Here is a 25,705-nt window from a genome sequence, read left to right as displayed (position 1 = left end):
ACACAGGTCATCAATCTTTCCCCCATTTTATTTGATTCCATTTTTCTAGAATCTTCCAGCATGGCCTCTTTAGTGTTATCTTGAGAGAGCTGAAACCATCAGCCTCTGGCAGTATTGACTGCATCTAACTTCAAGAGCTTTCCCAATTCCTCCTTGATTCCAAGAATGTTGTAAAGATTTTACATCTGCCAGACAAAGGCCATTTCTCAAGGAGTGGCAAAAGTTTTGCACTGAACTAGCCACACTCTCTTGGACTCTAAACAATGGCATAGTCTGGCACATTGATTCGTCACTATGGGGATACAATGATGACCTGTCCTTCTCAGTAACAGGATCAAACTAACTTATGCCAGTGTGTTTCTTTGCCCATTTGTTTTTTCTTTTTGAAAAAACAAATGGGCACCTTGGAACAACAATGAGGTCTACACACCATCAGAATGACAAAGGTTACAAAGACTGATGACACCAAGTATTGGTGAGGATGTGAAGTAATTGAAATCCTCACACCCTGATGACAGGTATTACAGGCTGAGCTGTACCCCTCCCCCACACACACACACACATCAAGTGTTCAAGTTCTAACTCCCAGCAAGTCTGAATGTGACTGTACTTGGAGAGTTCTTTAAAGAGGTGGTTGAGTTGAAGTGAGGTCATTGGAGGTAGACTGTGATGACTGGTGTCCTTGTAAAAAGAAGAAATTTGGACATAGACACACACCCAAGGGAATATCACATAAAGCCACAGGGAGAAGACAGCCATTGACAAGCCATGGAGAGAAACCACAGAAGAAACCAACCCTGCCAACACCTTGATGTTGGACTTCTTATTCCCCCGAACTGTGAGACAACAAATTTCTTTATTTTTAAATCATTTTTATTTTTTAATTGTATTTAAATTCAATTAAGTAACATATGATGAATGATTGGTTTCAGAGGTAGAGGTCAGTGGTTTGTCAGTCTTATATAACACCCACTGCTCTTTACATCACATGCCCTCATCAATGCCCATCACCCAGTTACCCTGGCCCTCCACCTCCCCTCCTCTACACCCCCCCATTTGTCTCCTATGATTAAGAGTCTCCTATGGTTGAGACAAATTTCTGTTGCTTAAGCCGCCGCAGTCTGCAGTACTTTGTTATGGTGGCCCCAGCAGACTAATACCATGGGGATGCAAAATGCTATGACCACTTTAAAAACAGTTTACTATTTATTATAAAGCTAACCATATGCCAACAATGAAACCTACAAGTTCCTTTGTGAGGTCTTTACCCAAGAGAAACGAAAACATGTTCACACAAAGACCTGAAAACAAATATTTATATCATAATTATTTTTTAAGATTTTATTTATTTATTCATGAGAGACACAGAGAGAGAGGCAGAGGCAGAAGCAGATTCCCCACAGAGAGCCCAACATGGGACTCGATCCCAGGACCCCAAGATCATGACCTGAGCCAAAGGCAGACGCTCAACCACTGAGCCACCCAGATGTCCCTCATAATTCTTTACAGCAGCCCAAACTATAGAAATGATCCAAATGTCCATCAACTGATGGATGAATAAACAGACTGTGGTACATCTGTGTCATGGAATACTACACAGCAATATAAAAGGAACAGGTCATGAGCATGTACAGAAGCATGGCTGAATCTCAAGAGCATTCATTCTACAGATTCTATTCATTCATTCTGAAAGAGGCCAGACACCAAATATTATGTAATATAATTTCCATTTATATGACATCCTGGAAAAGTTAAATCTAAACAAATAGAAAACAGATCCATGGTTCCCAGGGGCTGGAGGTGAAAGAAGGGAATCTGTCTACAAAGGGACACAAGGGAACATTTTTGGGTGATGAAAATGTCCTATTTCTTGATTCCAGTGATGGATACATATCAAATTCATCAAACTATATCCTTTAAAAGATAAATTACATTATATATTAATTATATTTCAATAAACTTCACTCTAAAAGAAGTAATAATGAGCTATCCTTCTTGCCTGAGGGACACTTTTTTTAAATTAATAATCCAATATTGGTGAAAATGCAGGGAAACCACTGCTTTCATAAACTCCTGCTGGGTGTCTAAAATAGGAATGCTTTTTTGGAAAGCAAACTGGCAGTTCTCTATTAAAATGTAAAACACATATTTTGTTGACCAGCATTTCCCCCTCCAGGACTTCATCCTGTAAAACTACTTGCATATTTACAAATATGTCCACTGTGTTGTTGTTTATCATGGCCAAAAAGAAGAAGCAATCCATGGGGGAAAAACCCACCACAAAAACAGGTGCTCAAGATAAACACCCACCTGCTGGTGTTGTTACCTTCAGGACCCAGGTGAGGACAGGAATTGAATGGGAGAGCTCTGCACACCTTACTCAATATTCTTTGGTATCATGTAAATTTTGTAATACAGAGAATGAATTCATATGTTGCATAATTTTTTAACCCTGAGGCCAGAACTACCATTTCAACAAATATTAAAACGCTTCTAACTCCATCATCCTCTTGAAGTATATCCCCTTCCCTGCTCTCTCTTCTTTAACATTTGCACTTATTGTTCCAAGAAAATTAATTAGTTGAAATGGGCACAGACCATTCATTGATTTTAGCAAATTTGAAGCAAAAAAGGCAAAAAAGTTTTTCCTTTTTTTTTTTTTTTAAAGAAAAATGCTAGGTTCTGTTAGTACACAACGTTACCAAAATAATGGCAACAATATTGAAGGTCATCAAAGTCAAAGAAATTGGCTGACCTCACTTAGGTGTAGACCCAATGATCAAGAGCTTCTTCTGCCTACAGGCTTTCTCCTAGTTGGCCCGATGATAGGAACAAAATCAGAATAAGACGAGGATGGAGAAAGCATGGACCATTTACGTAGTGGAGGAGGGATCAGAAACACTTAGAGGAAGAGCAGATGGATTGATGTTAGATCCAAGTTTCCCTGACCTTAGAGGGTAAATATAAAACAAATCAACTTCAATTACAGTGAAAAACACCGAGTTCCTTTGGAACAACGCTATGATCAGGGACTTTGACTTTGCAAATACCTGGTGTGCTTGCAACACTTGTCCTCCGAGGCCACCCTAGGAGCATGTGCAGCTTGGGCTGATCAAGTGCCTGGGCTTCGCCCATGTCCCCATTCCTAGAGCTGAACAATTAGGTGTTCCCATCATTGCTGAACTCATCGACCTTGGCGAAACCAAAGATTTGTTTGAACTACCTGAGTCATTCAAAAAAGAGGATTGGGAATCAGGTGAGTTCTTGAGTGACAATCCTTCCCTGGGGCCATTTCTCCTTCCCAGTGAGAGAATTATATCTCACCCTGAGGGGGCAAGGGGAGGGGTCCCTTCAAATTTTTCCAGGTGAAGGTTCTAGGAATGATGACCTCATGGAATTATTTCTTAGTAAATTCTAAGCTGGAAGTGGAAAATGAAAGAATGAGGAGGGTCGGGGGGCAGCCTGGGTGCCTCAGCGGTTTAGCGCTGGCTTCTGCCCAGGGCATGATACTGGAGTCCCGGGATCGAGTCCCATGTCCGGCTCCCTGCATGGAGCCTGCTTCTTCCTCTGTCTGTGTCTCTGCCTCTGTGTGTGTGTGTGTGTGTGTGTGTGTGTGTGTGTGTCATGAATAAATAAATAAAATCTTAAAAAAAAAAAAAAAGAAAGGATGAGGGAAACACTACTCACTATGAAAGTCCCTAATAAAAAACAATTAGGCATTCTTAGTGTGCCAAACTCTGTCAAACCGTGTGACTGTTTCCCCATTTTATTTGGGGTTGGGGTGGAGAAGGATTCCATCAAATTAGGTACCAGCAAAATTTTCCTGTAAAGGGCCAGACAGTAAATATTTTAGGCTTTGGGGGCCCTTTGGTCTCTGTCACAGCTACTCAACTGTGCAGTTTTAATGGAAAAGCAGCCATAAACGATACATAAATGAATGGCCATGACTGTGTTCCAATAAAACTTTATTAATGACACTAAAATTTGAGTTTCATGTACATTTCATGTGTCACCAAATACTAATCTCCCTTTGCTTTGGTTTTAGTTTTTATTTTCAACCACTGAAGAAGGTAAAAAACATTCTTCATTCTGGAGCCTTACAAAAACAGGTGTTGGATTGGATTTAGCTTGCGGTAACCAGTTTGCCAACCTACGGCCTTAATATTTTTTTTTTAATTTTTATTTATTTATGATAGTCATCACAGAGAGAGAGAGAGAGAGAGAGAGAGAGGCAGAGACATAGGCAGAGGGAGAAGCAGGCTCCATGCACCGGGAGCCCGATGTGGGATTCGATCCCGGGTCTCCAGGATCGCGCCCTGGGCCAAAGGCAGGCGCTAAACCACTGCGCCACCCAGGGATCCCCAACCTACGGCCTTAAATCATCTTGTCTTTTATGCTTTTTGTTACAAACATATTTCTATTTTGAAACCTCCTTCATAGTATATACAATGTCTTGACAGGTAGACAGATGTATAGATAGATAGAAAATTGGGGATTGAGATGACAGATGGGTAAATAGGGTTTTGTTTTGTTTTAAGCAAAAGAAGTGGCTGCTGTCCATCTGGCATATTAGAATGGAAACCACTTGAGGGCTGTGCTTGGCATAATGCCTGGCACTTAGTAGAGGCTAGTAAGTTTCTCTCTCATAAGTGAACAACTAAAGGTGAAAGGGGGGGTGGTTCCTATCTCAAAGACATTAGCAATGCTCCTTTCTCCAAGCTCTGAGTGTTCTGGAAGAAAGGTAGCGGCCAGGTGTCAAAAGCTGGACGCTTGAGCAAGATTAAGAAAATAAAGGTGACCCGCAGGCGGTTTATCAGACAGAGGTGCATTGCAACATCAGCGCTCAAATGCAGCGTCAGACCAAGATGAAAGTCTGGAAAAATTATCACAAAAGGAAGGACATGTTTAGATTTGTCTTACGAAAAAAGAGAAATCCAAGTGGTGGGGAGAGAAAGGGAAATAAATCAAAAGAAATAAGATACCAACTTATTTTTTTAAGATTTTATTTATTTATTTGAGACAGTGAGCAAGAGCAAGAGAGAGCGAGAGTGAGAGCGAGCGAGCAAGAGACAGAGAGAGAAAACAAGCGAGGGGAGGGACAGAGCGACAGAAGCAGTCTTCTGCTCAGCAGGGACTCAACAGTGCTCGATCCCAGGACTCTGGGATCATGACCTGAGCCTAAGGCAGATGCTTAATCGACTGAGCCACCCAGGGGCCCCAAGATTCCAATTTATATTGGTTAGGTATTTAAAGCCCACTACACTGGCTTAAATACTTCAGACGTCACTCTTTCTCTCATAAAAGAATCCCTGAAGTGGACACTCTGGCCCAATATGGCAGTCGCACCAAGTTTTCAGGAAGGCAGAGGCAAGCCGTTTCTATCTTTCTCCTCTGGCTCTGAGTTACCTCATAGTTTAAGGCAGCTGCTGGAGCTCCAACCATTACATCAATATTCCAGACTGCAGTGCAGAAATGAGTCAGGGGAAGACAAAAAGGTATGCTTAGCAGCTGAATCAGTTTTCTTCATCAGTGTTTCCAAGGCACCATGCACATTTCCACTTGTCAGCCAATGGTCAAAATGTAGTCATATGAACATATTTAGCTGCAAGGGAAGTTCAGAAATATAGGTTTTTAATTGGTGCATTGCTATTTACATAAAATTGGGGGTCCATCTCTACAGAAACAGAAGAGAAAGGATTTTGTAAAGGCAACTAGCCACATCTGCTTTAGGAATTCATAGTAGTTTATTAATTCATTGATCTATAAACTTATTATATGATTATCAAGCTTGTCAGACAAGGTTATAGCAGAGAACAAGGCAAGTCCCCGTTTGCAACATTAAACAGAATCATGTGTAATAACATTTTCTCAAGTACAGGGTGCTACTGGAGCATATAAACTGGGGGATCCAACCCAGGGGTTGACAAACTTTGTCTTCAAAGGGCCAGATAGGGACCCCTGGGTGGCTCAGTGGTTGAGTGCCTGCCTTCAGCCCAGGGCATGATCCTGGAGTCCCGGGATTGAGTCCCACATCAGGCTCAGGGCATGGAGCCTGCTTCTCCCTCTGCCTGTGTCTCTGTCTCTCTCTCTGTGTGTCTCTCATGAATAAATAAATAAAATCTTAAAAAAAAAAAAGGGCCAGATAATCAATTTTTTAAGTTTTGTGTGGTCTTTCCATGATCTCTGTCTCAACTACTCGACTCTGCCATTATATCACAAAAACAACCATAAGGACCATATGGTGGATGGGCATAGTTGTGTTCCAATAAAACTTTATTTACAAAAGCAGAGGGTGGACAGGATTTGGCACAAAGGCTATTGTTTGGTGACCCCCTGATGTAAGCTCACGTGAGAGGTCAGTTAGTTCCTGCTCAAGGGATGCTTTATTGACATGATCCATGAAAGATGATCTCAGAAGTTCATTATGAAAAAAGGAGCAAGACTGACTTGGAGTATTCCAGGCAAGGGGTACATCATTTCATTTTTTTAAGATTTTATTAATTTATTTGAGAGACAGAACTAGAGAGAGAGAGAGAGAGAGAGCACAAGTAAGGGGAGGAGAAGCAGGAGAGGGAGAAGCAGATTCCCCATTGAGCAGGGAGCCCAGTGTGAGACTCAACCCCAGGACCCTGGGACTATGACCTGAGCCAAAGGCAGATGCTTAACCAACTGAGCCACCCAGGCACCCAGGGGTACATCATTTCAAAGATGAGTTACAAGCCAGAGCAAAGCATGCTCAAAGAATTTAAAGGAGGGATCCCTGGGTGGCGCAGCGGTTTGGCACCTGCCTTTGGCCCAGGGCGCGATCCTGGGGACCCGGGATCGAATCCCATGTCGGGCTCCCAGTGCATGGAGCCTGCTTCTCCCTCTGCCTATGTCTCTGCCTCTCTCTCTCTCTCACTGTGTGTTTATCATAAATTAAAAAAAAAAAAAAGAGAATTTAAAGGAATCTAAATAGGATGGAGTAAAGTAAGCATGAAGAAAGTTATAAAAGCTGAATTGGTAGGAGGCTGAAGTCAGGGGCTCCTTGGGGTTCTGTACTTTACCATAAAGGCAACACAGAGTGATTGGGGGCTTTTTATAAGGAAGTGACATGATTACAGGTGCATATTTTAATTTCATTCTGGCTATAGGGCAGGGTAAGGGTATCAGAGGGCTCAAGAGAAGAGGTCAGTCATTCATCTGAGTGGCTAGAATAAAAAATAAAATCCAGTAACATCAAGAGTTGGTGCACTGTGTTGACTCATATTTCCGACACCAAGTGTGGGATAGTATTTCCTCACATCAACCAATTCTCCAAATCTCTGGATGTCGACTCGGTGTTGTACCATTGATTTCAATTCTGACACTAACTACCTGGGGCTAGTGCCATACTCCACAGGTTTAAGGACTCAGCCCCTCAGGAGGACCCTCTGACCAGTCACAAGTATTAGGTCCCCAAGGTACCCACACCTCTGTCCAACTTTGCTATAAATCGGGAGCTCCCCCTCCCCATCCCCCAGGCTCACTAGTTACTAGATTCACTCAAAGAACTCCAGAAAACAGTTTAATTCTGTTTACTGGTTTATTACAAAGGACACAACTCAGGAGCAGTAAATGGGAGAGATGCCTAAGACAAGATTTGGAGTGGTGATCCAGGTACATGCCCTTTCCAGGTATGCCACCCTTCCTAGCATCCCCATATGGTCACCAATCCAGAAGCTCTTGAAATCCTATAGGTTAGGGATTTTTATAGAGATCTCATCATGAAGGCATGATTGATTAAACCACTGGCCAAGAGTGATTCATTCAATCTCCAGCCTCTTTGCCTTCCCCAGAGGTCAATGCCCAACCCTAAATCATACCTTGGTCTTTCTGGTGACCATCCCCCATTCTGAAGCTACCTAGGGACCTCTAGCCATCAGTCATCTCATTAGAAAGACAATCACTATCCCAGACATTTCAAGGGTTTTAGGAGCTGTGTGCCAGGAACCAGGGACAGGGACCAAATATTTATTTTTTATGACATCACGGTTGGCAAAAAATAAACAACCATCCAGGACATCTCATTAACTTTGGGGGGGGGCGGGGAACAAATTGGTACAACCACTTTGGAAACTGTTTGGGAGTTTCTAATGAAGCTGCATACACTCCTACCCAGAGAGCTAACACTTCTACTCCTGGGTGTGTGCCCAAGAGAAACACAAGCACATGTTCACCAAAAGACACATGCCCATCATCCATAGTTGCCCTATTTGAAATCACCAAAAATTGGAAGTAATCTAAATGTCCAGACATAGTAGGATGGGTAAACAGTGTTATACAGATATAGTGTTGTAAAATACAGCATTGAGAATGACTGGTCCACAGCCATGTGCAGTAACTTTGATGAATGTCACAAATATGAGATGGGCCAAAGGAAAGACACCAGACACCAAAGAGTGTGGTTGGTTCTCCCATGATATGACATACCCATATCCAGAGATTACTGCCCCGTGCAACGTTGCTCAGTAAGCACCACAGGGCTTATAGGGGAAATGATGTTAGAGCACAACACTCAAATATTCTTGTGGTGACATATTTTAAAAAATTAAAAACTGGGGCACCCGGGTGGCTCAGCAGTTGAGCATCTGCCTTTGGCTCAGGTCATGATCCTGGGGTCCTGGGATTGAGACCCACGTCAGGCTCCCCGCAGGGAGCGTGCTCCTACCTCTCCTTTGTCTCTGCCTCTCTCTGTCTCCATGTTTCCCGTGAATAAATAAACTCTTTAAAAAAATCTAAAACTAATAAAAATGGTAGCACATTTTTATGCACTTTAAACACTTAAGCTTATAAAAACGTGCTACTCTGGAAAAGTCTTGCAGCTTGCTCATGGAAGTGGCATGAGAAGGGTTGGAGCTTGTGAGTTCTAGTGGAGTGGCAGCAGGGGCTTGTCTGAGAATGGGAAACCAGGTGTTGGACGGGTAGGGGGCAGATGCTTGAGACATACATTTTGTGGATTCCTCGTAGTTCTTTCCAGCAGGCTGCAGTTCTCTACATTTATCTAGTGCACAGGCCAATGAGAAATTTGCCTTCTGTTCACATTATTCCCTAACACATCAATCCCAGAACAAACGTGCATTTTCAAAACCAGCATTTCGGCAGAACTGATTCTACATCTTGGAGAATTCCATTTTATAGACACTTCAGAACCGGGTAAAGCCCTGTCTGTGTGTAAGAAGCCAGGAGAGTGGTTGCCCTCAAGTGGGAGAAGGTGATGGCTGATAGGGGCAACCAGGGGGGGTCCCAGGAAGCTGGCAATGTTGTGTTTCTGGGCATTGCTTACACCCTGGTTTCATTTTGTGGAAACATCATGGAGCTATGCCCTTCACCATCATGCACTTTGCTGTGTGTATGTGTCAAACTAGAGTAAGACTTGTACTGTGAATGAATGAATGAATGATAAAAATAGAATCTAACAGAAAACAAAGCAGCAGAAAAGAATATAGGGAAGAAGTTGCCTTTGGATGTCTTCTGGATGAAAGAGAATGCTGGTCTGAACCAGGCGTCAGCAGAATGGACTGCAGAATGGCCCAGAATAGAGAATGGACAGGGAAGAAGCAGGGATGGAGAGTCCAGGGTAACTCCCAAGCTTCCATCCCAGGTGTGGGATCAGATGGTCTCGGCAAGAAGGGAGGCTCCCATTTCAGATGAACTCATCTGTGCTTTTACCCTGTTCGGTTTCCCTGCAGCTCCGGACAGAACTGGCCGACCGGGGCCCAAGTTCACTACCTTGCTAGCAAACATCCGGATACTTCTTCCTCTGGGTCTGTGGGCTCTGTCTCCTTTCTTGAAGCAGAACGGTGCTGAACCAGCGTCTTCCTACCGATGGACCATCGAGACTTCTCCAAGCAAGGAGGGCCTGAGAGCACCGGGTTTCGCTGGGACGTCGGCGTGCAGGCTGCCAGAACGTTGGAAAAGCATCATTTCCTAGCTGTGCCCAACTTCCAGGCACAAGGGCATCCATCTGTTTCTCTGCCTCCAAAAGGCCATCAGTCCCCCTTACAAAGCCCCGCAGGGGGAAATGATTTGGACGGCAACATTTTTTTAAGCCAGAGACTGACAGGGGAAGACAGGAAATCCAAACCTGCTCAGTTTCATGGTTTTGAGTTTAGAAAGAGCTCTTCTTTTTGAAATGAATTTTTAATCGCATCAGCTGCTATCGTGTTCTCTCTGAGTTGAGCAAAACTGCGAAGATGGCAAGTCAGCCTCTCACGATCGTCTTCTTTATGGGAAGGAGCAACGCGTTTTGAGTTAACGTGCCGTGAGCATCCTAACTCGCTCTCAGCTGGGGCACCGGGAGTAACCCAATCACAAAGCCCTCGGGGACCAGGGCTTATCTCCTTTATCTCTTGTAAAGGGCTGAACAGACTGCGGGTATTCAGCAAGTAATAAATAACGCTATATTATATATCAATAGCATGTGCAGTCTGGTTGGGAAAGGCCGATTCTGATAAAAATCAAGGCCCGAGCATCACCCGAGGCTTGGATTTCATCCAAATGTGACCTCGTGGGAAGATTTTTTTGAAAATCAAGAGGAGGGATGTGTGTCTGTGTGTGTGTGTGTGTGTGTGTGTGTGTGTGTGTTGCCTTGCATTTCCTCCATCCCCATCAGTGCCCTTCTGAGTAGGAAAATAAGGTTTTCTGGTCACAGTGGATAGATCTTTCATCTCTCTGCATATGGCTCACAACTCCACAGGTTTGACAATTAGTTGGTCTTCAGTTAATAGCCATTGAATGAATAATAATGAAGTAATATTAATAAAGGGATCCTTTATTTACCACATGCATCTCATTCAACCATCGTTACCAACACTGTTGGGTCAGTTCTAGTATTTGCCCTACTTTACAGATGGGAACACCGAGGTTCAGGGAGCCTTAGTCATGCGCTCAAAGCCACTCAGCTGGTGAGCAGCAGAGCAGGATTTAACCATGTGTAAATCAAATGCCCCACTGATGGAATATGTTGGCCTCTGTGCCTGAGTTGAGACCCAAAAAAGGAAGGCATTTTTCAGACTCAAGGGGGGAATAAAACCATAAACACCCCACCAAATGATTCTTAGGTGGTCAAGTCTTAGAGAACGTGGTAGATGCTGCATCTGCCTCAGTTGATTTGCCCTGGAATCAGGCATTGAAAAGAATTTCAGGAACTAATCCAACTTCTCCCCCAACAGAAAACCCCCTTTCATGAAATAGTGCAGCCTCTGCTTACATGCCTCCAGGGACAGGAGGCTCACTATCTCAAGAGCCTAGAATAGTTCTAAGGAGTGGGTTGCCCTTTCCTCATCTTTTAGAGCCAGGCAAAAAAAATGGTGCCTAGTTTTCTGGTGCTCCACAGGGAATACAGATGTGTCTGCCTAAGCAAACCCTCCTCATGCTTTGTTCTCTGGGGAGAGGAAATGATACCGAACTCATGGAGGCTCCCTGGCAAGCCAGTCTCCATGTTCTACTCCCAGCTCTGGAATCCCCGAATCTACGAGAGCATAGGATCACAGTGAGCTGCATGGCCTTCTGGGAGGCAGTGAGAACCTCCAGTATGCTGAGGAAGTACCCGGGCAGCTCTAAACCCCTCCCTCTGCCTTGGTCTCCTTTCGATGGCACAGGCACATCTTTCCATTTCTCTGAACACTCAGCTCTGCGAGGCCCTCTCCCAAGGCCACAATCTCCGGTTCCAGCCTTCACACCATCACTGCTGCTCATACCTGGCCCCCTCCTCATCCCCTCGGTCTCCAGGCGCTTGCGACAGTGAAATTGTAGTGGTGACAGGTATCGTCCTCAAAGCCAGAGAGACTCTTTGCATCCCACTTCTACGATTTCCTAGCTGTATGGCCTTGACTAGACATCCTAGCCTTTCTGAGCCTCAGTTTCTCCATGGGGAAAAAGGCCATATTCCTCAGAGGAATACAGCCCATAGAAAGGAATGTGTGTCTAGCCCCCAGCGTGTAATACTAGCTGCTTGCTATTGAAACACAAAACTGCCTTTCCGCCGTGGCAAGGAACTTCTGAGGTGTGAACCAGCCCCAAGAGAGCTCAGTGCTCTGTTCAACAGGACTCAACTGAAAAACAAGCCCTCCTCCCTTCCAGGCCTTCCTGTTCCAGCCTGTCCCCCTACCCACCTCGAGTCCAATTCTTGGATCACTTCGCCCCAAGATCACACGACCGGGAAGGGCTGAGCCAGGGCTGCGACTCCAGCGAGTGTGGTGCCAGACCCTGTGCCTTCCCACAGTGGCCCCCTGATTGAATCCAGGACAGAAACAGAGAGGTCTGTGCCTCCCCGGAAACACACAAGCACCACCCTTGTAGACAAAGGCACAGAGTGGGTCTCACCAGTTTATTCTCCTCGGCCATCTGGAGCCAGGCAATGTTCTCAAGACCCCAGTTCTGAAGGGTACAGCCTTCCAACCAGCAAACCATGAAGGCAACTTTCCAAAAGGGCATTTAATCCCAGACCCCTCTCTGCCTGGCAAAGATGTGCCCTTTGCAAAGGGGTTAAGCCACTCCCGGTACCTGCCCAGGTCGCCTGAACTCCAGCTGAGGGACTGGGCCAACAATTCCTCATCCTTACCAAGTTCTCTGAACACACCACAGCCAGTTACAAGCTCTGAAAAAAACACGTATTTTTTTATTGCTGTTTACTTGTCTAGAACATGCCTCTCCTCATTCAGAGGTGAGGTCCCGGCTGTCTGGAGCCTTGTCTCTGAAACTGCCATAGCCCGAAGCTTGGGACAGCACCCAGCACTCAGGTGCCAAACGGATCTTTGAGTGAGCGGATGAATGGACAAGCAAACCTCCGAGTAGTCATCTGCAAAACTAAGATTCTGGTCTCCGCTATGCGGTTGCCTTAGAGCTTAAATAGAAAAGCCTGTGTGTGCTAAAGCGTTTAGTATGGGGTCTGGTATATTATTCGCATTTGGTAAATGGGTGCTATTTAAAACGGACACACATTCATCAACAGATGAATGGATAAAGAAAATGTGGTATATACATACAATGGAATATTGCTCAGCAATTAAAAGCAGGAAATCTGTCTTTTGCAACGACACAGATGAACGTTGAGGGCATTATGCTAAGCAAAGTAAGTCAGGCAGAGAAAGACAAATAATGCATGTTCTCACTTAGAAGGGGAATCTAAAAAAAGCCAGACTCGCAGAAAGAAGAGAATGGAGGTTGCCTGCTGCTAATGGGTGGAGGCAACGGGGAGAGGTTAGTGGAAGACCACAAACTCCCAGCTACAACAGAAATCAGTTCTGAGGATCAGATCAGCAACTTGGTGACGAATTAGCAATACTGCATGGTAAACTTGAAAGCTGGTAAGAGAGGGGCACTGGGTGGCTCAGTGGTTGGGCGTCTGCCTTCAGCTCAGGTCGTGACCCCAAGGTCTTGGGATCGAGTTCCGTGTTGGGCTCCCTGCAGGGTACCTGCTTCTCCCTCTGCCTGTGTCTCTGCCTCTAGGTGTGTGTGTGTGTGTCTCTCATGAATAAATAAATAAAATCTTAAAAAAAAAAAAAGAAAGAAAGTCAGTAAGAGAGCAGGTCTTAAATGTGACCACCTTACAGCAGAAAAGGTCATCATGCAAGGGGATGACGGTGTGAACTAGCCTTATTGTGGTCACTGTTGTGCCATATAGACATGAATTGAATCATCACATCGTACCCCCTAAACGTATCTATGTTACATGTCAATAATATCACAATAACACTGAGAAATAATGACAAAGTGCAATACATTTCAACAGCTGACACACAGCACACAGAGTGACAAGACACAGACCATCAGACAGACACAGACATTTCTACAGACACATGTGCGGACCCACACACACAGAGACCCACACAAAAGATAGTGGCTATGCTCCCTTCCTTAGACGTGGCCCACTGCCTCCCCCTTGACCCCCACCCCCCAACTCCTATGTGCAAAAAAACTGAGCCTGCCTGGCAGTGGGATTGGCCGAGCACCCCCCACCCCCCGCCGGTGGTTTTCTTTTTCCGAGTGCGGTTTTGAGGCAACATGGGAAGTAATAAGAGGAAATAATTCTGCTCATTGTTGAACAACCAGAGGACACCGTGGCAATGTGTATAACAGATGTGTGTGCACGGAGAGGATGTCTACACATGATCGTGTGCTCCGGTCTGTCTCCAAAGATGGGGGATTCTAATCGGCATTTGTATTCCCCCCACCCCAAGGGAAAGAAGCAGAGGGGGGGCTCGAAGCCACTCCAGGGGTGTGTTAGGGGGACAGCCCCGGAGCATGTGGTAACCTTGCCCGCAGCCCGATGTCTCCCGACAAGAAGCATCATGGGATGCAGGCTGCTGTTAATTTCTCAAATTCACGTAATATCCCAAAGTAGGGTTTTATCTCTCCTTACCCCCCAAAAGAATTTTAAAATAACTCTGGACAAAAAGAAAATCAGTTCATGGAGTCGTGCAGATATAACTAGGACTCTGGCTACCTCTGATTCACGAATGCGATATGAGAACTGTCCTGGCTTCCTATAATATCCCACCTGCATTTCCCTTTAAGGAGAAAGTCCACTGTCACCCACCCCTGCTCTTTGGCTGCTAAACATCATCCCCTTCCTGTGCTTTCTTCCAACTCTTGTATTTTAGGTCAAGGATGCTTTGTCTTATGTCTGCTGTCTCAGCTGAGGCCTCACTACAGAAGTCTCTGCCAGGAGCCAAGGTCATGTTCTGTCTTCCTGAAAAAGCCAAAAGCCTCCTCTGGTCAGCAGGCACAAGCTCAACCAAAGATCACAACCGGCTAGCTACATGGGAGTTGGATCCAGCCCCAAGACCTGTTTTGCTTGGCTCACAAAGTGTTGGCTCAAATGATGTATTTTTGAAAATTTGAAACCATTTGCCAGCATTTAAAAATCAGAAGCTTTCACATAAAAATTCTAATTTTTCAGCTTTTCTTGAAAACTTAAAAGTCTTGGCGCCGCTGCCTACATTCCTACACGGTCATAATCTGCTAGAGCTGCATGGCAGATGGTCCCTTGAGACAAGACTCTGTGTTTGCCACAGTCCCCACCACTCCCTATTGTCTCCCTGTATGTGTCTCAAGGTCAGTTGCCCTCTATCATTGACATCTCACTATTGTTTTATTCACAGAAGAATTAAAGGGACAGTAGAATAGTCTTGCACTCATGGCTGTTTTTCATCTTTTTTTTTCTCCCCCATGGCTGTTAAACAAAGGATCATGATGGTGTAAAAATGAAATGAAAGCTAACACTTGGGATATTCGAAGTGTATTACATGGATTAATTCATTTAATCCTCACAACAGCTCTTGACAGTTGGTAAGTGGGTGACATTTTATTATAATTATTTTTGTTGTTGTCATGCCCGTTTTAGAGAATGGGAAAATAAGATGCAGAGAAATTAAGGTCAACCAAGAGGGCCATCCTGTCCAGGGAACATAGGATATATTTCCCCATGGAAATGAAGCCTGGCCTATGTACCACCTTAGACATTGTCTATGTGTCCCTGCAGACCCACCCTCCCCTCTTCCCCACCCTACTCTCTGCCCATGAGACTGATCCTTATGGAACTGTATGGATGCCTTCTTCGGCATCATGTTGGTTGGTCAACAGGACACAGGGAGCAAATGTGAGTGGAAGTGAATCCAGGGTATACATTCCCCAGCCCCCTCCCTATAGGGTCACTGGGTCCTTGCAGGCTGGCTGAGTCCCTCCACCCAAGGTCAGCATTCCTATCCAACCCCTCTCCAGAGCCCTGCTGTCTTCAGCTACGTGTCTTCCAACCTAAGAGAGATGAGTGCTCCTACATGTTACTAGCGTCAGATGCCACACTATTCCTCTTGGCTTCCGTCTTCCCACCCCAGTTTCCCTACATCTTCTCAGACATCTGCAAACTGCCCCTAGAGCAAAAGGCCTAGTTGGAGAGTATCATCTGTTTCCTGCCAGGACACCCCCACCTACCTGTTACATCCTTGATCAGCTTCCTTCATTTCTGCTCCCCATCCAGCCCTAGAAGAGAATGAGTGGGGTCAGCAATCTCTGCACTAAACTTACATTTTAGAGAGGGCACAAGAGGAGTCCAGTAAGCTTATCAGAGGCTCTCAGAAAGCTTTGTTTCTCACCATTAGAAGTGGCAAGACCATCTCTGACTCAAAAAAAAAAAAAAAAAGAGCAATGTCTAGAATAACACCTTTGGGTCAAGAGACTTCATGGGGTAAAGAAAAGAGCACTGGAACGGGAGTCAGGAGTTCTGGATTCCAGGCAGAATGCCCTCCTTCCAGGGGCGCCTGTGGGGGGCTCAGTTGGTTAAGGTCTGACTCGGTTTCAGCTCAGGTCATGATCTCACGGTCATGGGATGGAGCACCATGGCAGGCTCTGCGCTCAGTGCAAAATCTGCTTCAGATTCTCTCTCCCTCTCTCTCCTGCTCTCTCTCTCTCTCTCTCTCTCAAATAAATAAATAAAAACTTTTTTAAAAAAAAGAGTGCCCTCCTTTCAGAAACAATCTCTCTGTAGAAACAGAGACAAAGCCAGGCAGCCTGCTAGGGTTTCACCAAATGCAACTATGCAAAGTATTGTTGACATAGACAGGGTCTTCCCAAACCCTGCCGGGACGAAAGCAGCATGCCAATTTTTGTCTTTCTATTCTGCTTCCCTATATGACACCCATCCTCACCTCCTCTTAAGTCTCAGATAAATCCTTTTTCCCCTCCAAAAAAATTTGCAGTTGTGTATCTATCTATAGCGTAAATGTTTGTTTTCAACAAAACCTAATTTAAAACACTCTCTATGTGGGAAAGGAACCTTGGCACTTCTATAGAAACATGGTTCTGAAAAAAAAAAAAAAAAAACATGGTTCTGGATAATCCCAGCACCTCCCGGCCAGCATCCCAACCCCCAGTTTCTTAGAGTTAATCATATCATCAAGCCAAGGATAAGACCAGAAATGTCCAAGAGCCTCTTAAAAACTAAATCCTTCCCTGGCCAGAAGAAAGAGTGAGAATATGATGCCACTCACTCTTAGGCATGTGTCTGCCTAAGGCAAGGGTCTTCTGGGTGCCAAGCCCTGACCTGGGTCCTAGAGCTGCCAAGGGGACATGAGAGTCTCCCAGTTCACAGGGAGCCCATCTTCCAGTTGGTGCCTACATGCTCAAGACCTTGTTTTTTTTTTTTAAGATTTTTATTTATTTATTTATGAGAGACACCGAGAGAGAGGCAGAGACACAGGCAGAGGGAAAAGCAGGCTCCCTGCAGGGAGCCTGATACAGAACTCAACCCAGGACCCCAGGATCATGACCTGAGCCAAAGGCAGATGCTCAATCACTGAGCCACCCAAGTGTCCCAAGACCCTGTTTTGATGGAATTTTCAAAGCAAAGGGAATCACAAACATAATGACTTGCCACAGTGATATGTTGCCCTAGCTCTGGTATGGGAGCTAAGCAGACACAGGAGACTGGCTGCCCAGGCAGTGGGAAGAACAAGTACAGATGTACAGAGATGGGCAAAGTGTGCCCAACAACTACAACAGGTTCCATATCACTGATGGACCAGCTCTCCAGAGCCAATGTCCATTTATGCACCCATATTATGAGACTGCAAATTCCCTGAGGGTAAGGTTCCTCTTGTTTTGTTGGTGACTATAAGGTCTGACACATAGTAGTGACTCAATAAATATTTGTTAACTGAACGTATCCACATATCTCCTGAGAACTTCCAGATCAGATGTTCAGCACAGGAATTAAACACTGAAGAGAACACGGGCCCAGCTCTCCAGGGGCTCACAGACGGGAAGGGGTTACAGGTAAGAAAATGGATAATTGGGATGCATTGTGATAAATACCAAGTTATAGGAACTGCTAAGGTAGATATCCTGGTGAGTCAAGTAACAACCTAGAGAGCATGACATCTCAGCTAAGACCCAAAGGGCCTACAAGTAGAGTTAACCAAGGGGCAGGCGGAAGGGCGGGAAGGGACATTCAAGGTGATGGGAACAGAACATTCAGAGGCTCAGAGGTAAGAAGAAGCATAATAGGATGAGCTCGCTAGAGATGAACAGCCAATGGTGTGTTACATAGAAAGGCCACCCAACAAGCTAGAACACAGGAAATAAAACAATAATCCCCCCCTTATCCATAGGGGAAACATTCCAAGATTGCCAGTGGATGCCTCAACCTGTGGGGAATACCAAATCCTATAGACACTATTTTTCCCTATGCATACAAATCTAGGATAAATTTTCATTTATAAATTAGGCACAGTGAAAGATTAGCAACTACTACTAATAATAAAATAGAACAATGATAACAACATACTATAATAACAGGTGAATGTGGTCTCTCTCTCTCTCAATACATCTTCTTGTACTGCACTCATCCTTCTGGTGATGACGTCAGATGATAAAATGCCTACATGATGAGAGGAAGCGAGGTGGGTGATGTAGATATGTGATGTAGCATCAGGCTGCTATTAACCTTCTGAAGATAGTCAGGAGGGTCATCTACTTCCAGACCATGGTTGACTGCAGGTACTGAATTGTAGAAAGTAAAACTGTGGATTGAAGTGGCAGGGGGAGGCCTGGTATAAATAGATGATAAATAGATAGATAGATAGATAGATAGATAGATAGATAGATAGATAGATAGATAGAGATATGACAGTCCAAGATTTTTTTTATGCTTAGTTTTGTTCTGTTTTATTTTTCAGACATTATTTTCTAAGCTAATGCCCAAGGTCTATCATTTTATACTCCCACTAAAGTATGAGAATGTGGTTTCCCCACATCCTTCCTAGCATTTGGCATTTTCACCATTTTTTATTTTATCTTTGCTGATAGGTATGTATGGGCATCTCGCTGTGGCTTTAAATAAAAAAATAAAAATATGGAACGCTTCACGAATTTCCATGTCATCCTTGCACAGGGGCCATGCTAATCTTCTCTGCATCATTCCAATATTAGTATCTGTGCTGCCAAAGCAAGCACCCAAGATTTTTTTTAAGATTTTATTTATTCATTTGAAAGAGAGAGAGTGTGTGCATGAGTCGGGTGGAGGGGCAGAGGAAGAGGGAGAAGCAGACTCCCCGCTGAGTGGAGAGCCTCAATGTGGAGCTGAATCCCAGAACCCTGGGATCATGACCTGAGTCAAAGGCAGACACTTAACTGACTGAGCCACCCAGACACCCCTGACAAACAGTCCAAGGTTGACAGTACAAGTTCAATTACCAGTGAGCAGCCAACCCCAATCACCAAATTTAGAGCCCCTAAGGTGTTCTCCTTTAATAAAGACACATCACCTTTATCAATTACTTATATGCCAGCCACTGTGCTTTGAAGGTGTTTAGTTTTCAGCCCTCAGACCACTTTTATCTCCATTGTACAGATGAGACACCCAAGGCTTTAAAATGCAAGGTGACTCCCTGAACAGAGTCCCTAGGACTTAGTCCTGCGGATAACTGAGGGTGAACCCAGGCCCACAGGAGCAATGGAGGCATCATGTAGCCAGAGAGGACAGGTAGAGAAAGAAAATGAAGCCGCTGAGGAACATGTCTTCCTGGCTCGTCAAAGCAAACAGAAGCCTGAGGTGGAACCATCCCGAATGGGCACAGGTAATTAAGGTGGAGGAAGGTGGGGAGGATGGAACAATGGGGTGCATTCTCCACCACAGGGGGCCAGGGGCATGGTGGTTGCCATGGAGACCAATCAAAGGCCTGGGACCAGAGATCAAAGGCCTCTCATGATTTGGAGTTGGAGATCAACTGTTGCAGTGCCTGGAGGACCAGGGAACACAGCCAGCTGTCCCAGTGGGAGGAGAAACAGTCCTCAGCATTTGCTTCTGCAGCTGAGACATGAGACCTGCTGGACGGAAAGTACTTGTGTCCTTTAATAATTGTTTTTATTGCCTTTAATTTTCTTTACACCAAGCTTGTTGTCAGAAACTCAAGCAACAGATACAAACCAGGGACCCATCCAAAGGAAAGTTCTGTCCAACCTAATTGAAGCCTCTGATAATTGACTCTTTCTATAGAGGCAGGCAAGAAATTGAAAGCCTTGGTTGCTCCCCAGGAGAAAAAGTAGATGCCTCTGGACTGGGGAAGGAGGGAGTCTTCACTGTATATGCTTTTATACTTTCTGATAAAAAAAAACATAAGTAGGGGCACCTGGGTGGCTCAGTAGGTTAAGTGTCTGCCTTCAACTCAGGTCATGATCCCAGGGTCTTGGGATAGAGCCCCACATCAGGCTCTTTGCTCAGTGGGGAGCCTGCTTCTTCCTCTCCCTCTGCTGCTCCCCCACTGCTCATGCTCTCTCTGTCAAATAAATAAATAAAATCTTAAAAAAAAAAAAACCATAAACTTGAAATAAGAATAATAAAGCTTTAAGCTAAAATGATAGGCACAAAATTTAATTATCTCTTAAATATGTGGCTATGTCCTTTGTAGACTTTTCCTCTTTGTATTCAGAAATACAGAGCTATAATATCTATAATTGTTTAACAGTGATGAAATCATTAGAGGATTTGTAAAGGTCTATCTTGTCCTTTGTAAAAGTGTCCAGGAACTAATTCCGTATGAGCTTGGTCTATGGAATCTGTTCATGGACATAATCTATTTAGTAATGCATTGTCTTTCTTTATTCTTTTTTAAAGATTGATTGATTGATTGATTCATGATAGACACACAGAGAGAGAGAGAGGCAGAGACACAGGAGGAGGGAGAAGCAGGCTCCATGCCGGGAGCCCGACACGGGACTCGATCCCGGGACTCCAGGATCACGCCCCGGACCAAAGGCAGGTGCCAAACTGCTGAGCCACCCAGGGATCCCCACATTGTCTTTCTTTAAAGAAGAGGATCGAAACATTCTGTTCCAGCTTCATGCTCCCACCCATGTCATCCCAAAGTGAAAGTGGGTAGGGCAGCTCCCTGGGGACTTGCACATGAAACCAACTCAAAATGTGAACATTTGAACAATTGAGTCAGACAGGCCTATGACCTGGCAGGCAAGTGCAAGAACTCTTTCCTCAGGTTCCCTGGGCCCAAATCCAGCTCTACACTTCACCAGAATGGAGTCTCAGGCTAAATCTCAATATCCTTATCTCCCTAAAGAGCTTTGTAGTATCTCCCTCACAGAATATTCCATGAGTAGTAAATGAAAAATCTCACATACACTAGCCTGCTGCCTGGCATAGAGTCCCTCAGCACCCAGAAAATAGTCAATACGAATGTCATTATCACATTATTGCTTCCTCGCTAAGCCCCTTTTCTAGCCACTCACTCAACATATGTTAACTGAGTGCCTACTATGTGCCCAGTGGAAATCCTCCCTGAACAAAGAGGAAGGCACACATCAAAGAAAAACTTTAGCCAGCTTTGGCTCCAGAGCTCAGGACTTTACTTTAAATCTCTGATCTGACTCTGCCCCTAATCAGCATGGTCCTTCAAAATAGAAAAGAAAAAAAAATTACCTAGAGTTCAAAGTCATTGATGTGGCTCCCAAATATTAGGCCATAATGCTTGTTCCCAAGGCTCTGAGAGATGCGCCCAACAGGGATGTATCAAGAGAAACTTTAAGGTGGGGCCAGGGAGGACTTCTGGAAGGCATTTTGTTCACACTCCTTTACAAACCAGTGGAACACCATGGGAAAATCAGTGTGGGTTCAAGCTTAGGTTAAATTATTATAACAGTAGTAGCACAAGTGATAATGATATTAGCTACTATTTATTAAAGACTCTGGGACGCCTGGGCGGCTCAGCAGTCGAGCGTCTGCCTTTGGCTCAGGGCGTAATCCCGGTCCGGGGAACAAGTCCTACATTGGGGTCCCTGTGGGGAGCCTGCTTCTCCCTCCGTCTATGTCTCTGCTTCTCTCTGTGTCTCTCAGGAATAAATAAATACTATCTAAAAAAAAAAAAAGACTCTATGATAAGAGTTTTGCATGCATTGTCTCCTTTCAACTTCATGATAATCGAAGAGATATGAAAGATTAAAATCTACAACATCCAGATGAGCCATCAGAGGCTCAGAAAGATCAAGGGGCTTGCCCAAGGTCACACAGCCTAGTAAATGAGCAGGCCAGGGTTCTGATTTTAAAGCTCATGTTCCAGAGTTCTCCGCCACCCATGAGCAAAAAGTAAAGGTTCTTCAAATGAGGGGAGTATTTGGGCTTCCCCAAGAAAGACTCAAGCCTGGGATCCCTTCTCTGTGCCCCCACAAAGAACATCTGCAGAAACAGCAGAAGACCCAAAGCCAACAGAGATAGCTTAGTGGTCAACTCCCTTCTGGGTATGCTCCAGGGCCATGCACAAGGCGATGGAAGGTGGGGGTTAGAAACCTGACTCATTTAGCCCACAAGACAATGAATGACATTGTAGGCTGGGGCAGCTGAGCCTGAGAACCCTGGGGACCCAGTCCCATCTCTCTAATCGGATCTGGAAACCACATTCTTTCAGTTCCTTCAGGTTGCTGTGAATTCCTCCGGGTTATGAAGCAGGTACGACCCATCTTTTTGATATAAAAACAATGGGCTGTGTGCCGGGCCGGGCAGAGACCTAGCAGAAAATAAAAAGTCAGCAGAGCGAAGCCTAGCACCTCTAACACACATCTGGAAAGCATTTTCCATTGATATGAAAATGGATGTGTGGATAAGGCCTATGTGAATTTATGAATCTGGTGTATTCATCACAAAGGCCACAGTGAGAAAGGGTCACTCTTACCCCCAGGCCAGCCCCCATCATGTGCTTTCAGATGACTTTGGGGTTGACTTCTCCCAAGACAGGTTTCGTGGAAAACTGCAATCTGTTAAGAGAACTGGTTGGTTGGCGTGGCTTCATCAAGACAGGAATTAGCATGAGGAGACAGTGACAGGAGAAAGGGGAGGGACTCAGAAGTTGCAGGTCCAATAAAATCATGGTGGTGAGTCTCCTACAAGTTCCCTTGATACAGGATTGGGGGAAATAGTAGTTATCTGAGGTTTGCAGGGTCTGGTCTCCCAGGCCACCACTCTGTTTAAACAGTATTATGTTCCATTTGTTGAACAACCAGAGCTTTAGCTGAAAAATGTGAGGTGTCTGGGATAGTCTTAAAATACTAAGTGATGCCTGAGAAATTCTGTTAGGTACATGCAGGATGTCCTTTGGAACTGCTTTAAGCATCGAAATTCCGGGGGGCGAGGGGGCGCCTGGGTGGCTCAGTCGGTGAAGCATCTACACAGGTAGTGATCCCAAGGTCCTGGGATTGAGCCCCATATGGGGCTCCCTGCTCAGCGGGAAGTCTGCTTCTCCCTCTCCCTCTGCCCCTCCCCCTGCTCATGTACACACTTTCTCTTTCTCTCTCAGATAAATAAATAAAACCTTGAGGCGGGGGTGGGGGGGGGTGCGGGGTGACAAATTCAAGGGAGCTCCTCGGCATATGCAAGTAGCAGGCTCCAGGGTTGGAAGCAAGAGGATTAATGTGACCTTCATGAAGACACCTGAAATTGACTTTGGGAAGGTGGTAGGAACAAAAGGATAGGCAGCCATTCAGAGTAATAAAACCGATCTACATTGAGAGGCCATGTAACTGACCACACATGTTAAGATACCATGATCAAAGCAAACTCATACTCACAAAGACAGAATGTGGCTTTTTTTTCTCCCAAGTTAATTGGTGTGTTCTAGTGTGAATAGCAGGAAGGAGCTGATCATCTGAGGAAGGTTGGTTACTGCATCAGTCAGGATGGGCCAGATTATGCTGCAGTAACAAACAACCCCAAATCCCTGAGGATTGAATCATCGATGGTTTCTTTCCTACGTTATCTGTGTTTTCTCTGGGAATCAGCTGGGAGCTCTGCTTGGTATCATGGTATCACTCTCAGGGACCCAGGCTGAGATGAAAAGTAAGAAAGAAGTCACTACCAAATACATCGCAGGTCACCATGGCAAAGGGGAACGGAGAAAGTCATCATGCTTGCTAGCTCTCAAATCTTCCATCCGCAAGTGACACAAATCACATTGACTTGCTTTTCAAAGGCCAACACAAGATCTGTGACCACTTTAAGAGACTGGGAATCCATCCCATGTGACCAACAAGGGACAGAATGAGAAATAATTAGTGGACAACACTAATTTTAAAAATTTAATTTCTGGGGTGCCCGGGTGGCTCAGTGGTTGAGCATCTGCCTTTGACTCAGGATGTGATCCCAGGGTCCTGGGATCAAGTCCCATGCCAGGCCCACCACAGGGAGCCTACTTCTCCTTATGCCTATGTCTCTGCCTCTCTCTGTGTGTCTCTCATGAATAAATAAATAGAATCTTTTAAAAAAATTATTTTCCAAGGAGATAAACTGGCAAGACCATAGTAAGGATAGTACTTAGCTCTTACAGAATATTTTATGGTTTACAGAACACTTTCACTGATATCTCATTTTAAACCTCAAAGCAATGTTTCAGCATGGCATTTTGTTCATTTAAAGGAAAGGCACAAAAATTCACTCAACTAGCTCAATTAAAATAACTTTAATTTATCTATTCAAGAAATATGTTTTAAACATCTATTGTGTGTCCATGATTCTCCTATAGCTGGGGCTATAGTTACAAACAAGACCAAGTAAGGTTCTGTATCCTTAGAGGCTATGGTTTGGTGAGGGAGATGGATGATAAGCTAACCAATAAAGAAATATAGAATACAATTGTGATGGAGAGACTCTACAGTACCCCTTCCATGATTCTGGCCTCCTGGCATTCCCAGATTTGTGTAATCTATGCCCCACTTTAGTATGAGTGGGACTTATGACTTGTTTCTAACCAATACAGTATGACAGCAGTGGTGGGATGTCATTTTTGTGACCATATGTAAGATTCCCTCTTGCTGGCCAACTCTTTCTAAAGACCCTCTTTGCTGGACTTATGAACTTAGCAGCCATGTTGTGCTCTAAGCAGCCTCTAAGAATCTCTAGGAGCTGAGAGTGGCCCCCAGTTGACATTGACCAAGGAGCCAAGGTCCTCACTCCCATGACTACAAGGCCATGGATTATTCCAATGACATTGGTGAGCCTGGAAATGGATCCTTACCCAGTCAAGCCACCAGGTGAGAGCACATCCCAGCCAGCATCTTGATTGCAGCCCTTTAGACCCCAAACAGAGGACTCAGCTAAGTGGTGCCCAGACTCATGACTCACAGATGCTATGAGACAATAAACATGTATTATTTTAAGTCACTAAGTTAGTGATAATATTTTACACAATAATAGAAAAATAATGGAGTAACTCTAGATAGTAATAGATGCTATGAAGAAAATTAGAGAAAGGAAGGTGGGTGGAAGGTTATTTTATGGAGGTGTCCAGAGATGACCTCTTTGGGGAGGTGACATCTGAGCAGAGACCATCAAGAAGCCACATGCAAATCCTGAAGGAACCATGTTAGGAAGAAAGAGAAGGGCAAGTACATGGTTTCAATAAGTAAGAGAGGATTCTGGCATCTTTGAGAAACAGTAAGGAGACAAGTGGCTGAAACCAGTGGTCAAGGAAAGAGTGGAAGGAGCCAAGGAGTCAATGGTCAGATTATCCAACTCTGTGAGGTTCACGGTGAGGACTTTGGATTTTATGTTAAGTATATTGGGAAGCAACTGGAAGGATAGGATTGGACCTGTTTTTAAAGAGGCTTCTCTGGCCACTGTGTGGAGAAAGGAAGGTAGAGGAGGAAAGATGGAAGGGCAAGAAGACCAGAGGGGAGGTTGTGGTCACTGTCT

The 25,705-nt window shown here is 44.7% G+C and overlaps 1 long non-coding RNA gene and 1 other non-coding gene across 2 annotated transcripts; both read right to left on the bottom strand.

The window, feature by feature from the left end:
* Positions 1-5,100: 5,100 nt before the first annotated feature.
* LOC111092563 lies at positions 5,101-25,142 on the bottom strand. The gene is made up of 4 exons (XR_005379195.1): positions 25,029-25,142; positions 18,305-18,539; positions 15,955-16,002; positions 5,101-5,602 (listed from the first exon to the last, which is right to left on the bottom strand). It is a non-coding gene; the product is annotated as an uncharacterized LOC111092563 (long non-coding RNA).
* LOC119866268 lies at positions 18,866-18,972 on the bottom strand. The gene has a single exon (XR_005379590.1). It is a non-coding gene; the product is annotated as a U6 spliceosomal RNA (small nuclear RNA).
* Positions 25,143-25,705: the final 563 nt, after the last annotated feature.

The sequence above is a fragment of the Canis lupus genome, chromosome 26 (assembly GCF_011100685.1).
Source record: "Canis lupus familiaris isolate Mischka breed German Shepherd chromosome 26, alternate assembly UU_Cfam_GSD_1.0, whole genome shotgun sequence".
NCBI classification, from domain to species: domain Eukaryota; kingdom Metazoa; phylum Chordata; class Mammalia; order Carnivora; family Canidae; genus Canis; species Canis lupus.
The sequence above is the reverse complement of the archived record's forward strand: the minus strand, read 5'-3'. Positions and strand labels throughout refer to the sequence as shown.